Source organism: Triturus cristatus, chromosome 8 (genome assembly GCF_964204655.1).
Source record: "Triturus cristatus chromosome 8, aTriCri1.1, whole genome shotgun sequence".
Classification (NCBI taxonomy): domain Eukaryota; kingdom Metazoa; phylum Chordata; class Amphibia; order Caudata; family Salamandridae; genus Triturus; species Triturus cristatus.
This window is the reverse complement of record NC_140591.1, coordinates 1,273,184,051-1,273,187,032: the sequence shown is the minus strand read 5'-3', so window position 1 is coordinate 1,273,187,032 and position 2,982 is coordinate 1,273,184,051.

Genomic DNA, 2,982 nt, shown 5'->3' with positions numbered 1-2,982 from the left:
ATCGAATTTTGCCAAACCACTGGAAAACCTTTCCAACACCAACCCAAACAAATCAAACTCAAATCCAGCCAAACCTTCCCAACCCCAACCCAGCCAAACCACCCTATAACTAAAATTAAAAGACACTTACCTGACCGCCTCTTCTCCTGGTCCGCGTTGGCACCTCTTCCCTCTTCGAACTGGAACAGCACGACGTCAGCACTGCGTGGCAACCCCTCAGCCAATCCTGGCGCTGCTGTAGCGCCAGGATTGGCTGACGGCACAGCCTACTCCTCGCCCGCCGCCTGCCCATTAGGAGACCGAGGGGCTCCTAATGGGCATGCGCAAGGCAGTAAAAACACAAGTACGCATGACTGGGCACGGAGTAAAAATTAAGCTCCATGCCCACTCATGCGCACTTGTGCTGCCTTTCCCTGGGGTCTGACAATGCATGTCAGTCAACATGACGCCGGACCGCCCACGGTCCGACGTCATGCTGACTGACATTTACGAGGAGGGAGCTGCGGGCAGAGCAGCGTTCTGGGTTCCGGGGGCGGGGGGGCTACGCCCCCACGCCCCAATGGACGCACCGCGCCTGGTCATGTAATAGAGTAAAACTGAGCACGTAGATGGGGCGTGTCCAGCAGCATGGCCGAGTAGACCCGTTTGCCGTGTGCTCCGGCAGCTCTGCACTAATCCTCTCATATATCCTTATCTAACCAATACCATCCGTACATGCCGGGGAGTCCCAGAGGTAGCTGGACTGTACCCGCAAAGTAGACCGAAAAGGCCTTCGAGGCTGTCCATTGGCCCTATATGGGACAAGCCCTGATAAAATTGGGATTTGGCCCTGTATTCATGGCCTAGGTAGAACTTTGATATATCAACCCAAGAGCTAGAGTGCAAGTTAACGGGGTACTGTCAACAGACTTTCCAATCAAATGAGGCACTAGACAGGGCTGCCCCCTATCCCTTTTATTGTTCACGCTAGTGGTGGAACCACTGGCATGCTTAATTTGGATGCTTCGAGGTCTGACTGGGTTCAGAGATGATATCGGGCTGCTCAGAGATGAAAGGATCTTGCTATACGCGGATGACATACTGCTGTATGTCACTAATCCAGGCCAAACACTCCCCCTGATCCTGCAGATATTCCGAGGATATGGTAAACAAGTGGGATACAACATTAACTGAAACAAATCAAGCCTCTACACAGTGGGGGGCACTGTGAACATTCGAGACCCTCCAAGACGCCTTAGGGTAGGTCATGATGGGTTCCGTTAACGAGGTCTGCACATCACAACCGATGACGAGGTGAATCTCAACCATAACATCAAGAGGGTCCTCACGGAATTTCACAAAGAGGCTGGGAGGTGTAGGTTACTTCCTTTGACATTAATGGGTAGAGCCACAATGTACAAAATGATTACGCTCCCAAAATTACTCTACATACTGCAAAACACATACTGTAGGCTGCCAGAGACAATCTTTGCAACAATTAATCAGGAACTCCGCGCACTACTATGGGATGGGGGCCACCCCAGAGTGGCACTGCAGACCTTGCAACATAATCAGTAGAATGGGGGTATTGCCCTACCGGAAATACAGTCCTATTACAGAGCAGCACACCTGATCGCGATCAATGATTGGGGACACATGTTGGGAGATCATCCCACCTATGCCCTGGAAAGGCCGCAATTCCCGAGCCACACATATCTCCACTACATATATGGAGGTAGGGGAATTCATCGATTGTTCCCCGCCACCCAGAGAACAATCAAGGCCTGGAAGGGAGCTGAGTGAAAAATGCAGTGGGACAAAAGACTCACGAGGGAGACTCCACTTTGGAAAGGTACAAGGTTCCCGGAGCTGAATAAGCTCCAAGGGTTTAGGCACTGGGGCATGATTGGGATCTCCACATTCTGTGACATCCTGCGAGACGGTATCCTAATCTCATTCGCAATGCTCCAATCTGAGCAACATCCAAAGATACAAATAAATACAACTGAAGCACGCATGGAGGGCCGAAGAGGTAGATACTACTGACATTCCCGAATTTGCGCCCCTACAGGGTAGGTTACTACAGGAAGAACTAGCTAGTAAAGCCATATCATTGACATATAAAACCCTAATTAACAACATACCTGATAATTTGAGACTCCTCAGATCCAAATGGGAAACCACAGGACCATTAGAAGACAAAGACTGGGAAGTCCACTTGATACACCCAAGGGAAGTGGCAATTAGGCTGCGACTCCGTTTGATACAATACAAAATCCTGCATAGGGTATACTTTGATAGGGCGTACCTACATGCCATGGGGAGGGCGGAGACACCTGACTGCCTGCGCTGTCAGATGGAACTACATACTACATACATGCACACACTTTGGGAATGCCAACATGTAATAATTTACTGGACCCAGATACTAGGGGAGTTAAATGAAATTCTAGGGTCGCAACTCACTATGGAAGCTAAATACATCTTACTAGGTATTCCCTCGGAAATAGATCTCCCCCGTAGAAAACTCCTGCTGTGCAAACCTAGGATGAGTGGTGGTGAAAAGGGACTTAGCCCGACATTGGAGGACCTCAAGTCTTCCCACACTCAAGGAATGGAGATCGAGCATGGACCTGTATATGGTCGCAGAAAGGGTAACTTAAAAGGCTAGAAGGTGCCCCAATAAGTTCAGGAAATCTGGACCCCATGGTTGACATACTATGGACTTGAGACAGGAGAGGAGACAAACAATCACCTAGCATCTACTTGGATACAGGGAAGAGGTGGAGTCAGGGGAGGTTCGCTCCCGGCCTGTTAGAACTTGAAACCTGGGTAAAAAGATATACACAGCATATGGCCAGGTGAAGTATGTAATTGTAATATCTCATGCAAATCTCATGAATGCCTGGAAGTTTGGTCACCTGATTTCTCAACGCTATGTGTCAGACTTCCAATGTATGTATCCCAGCGTAATGGCCAATTTTATGTTAATAAAAACAGGTA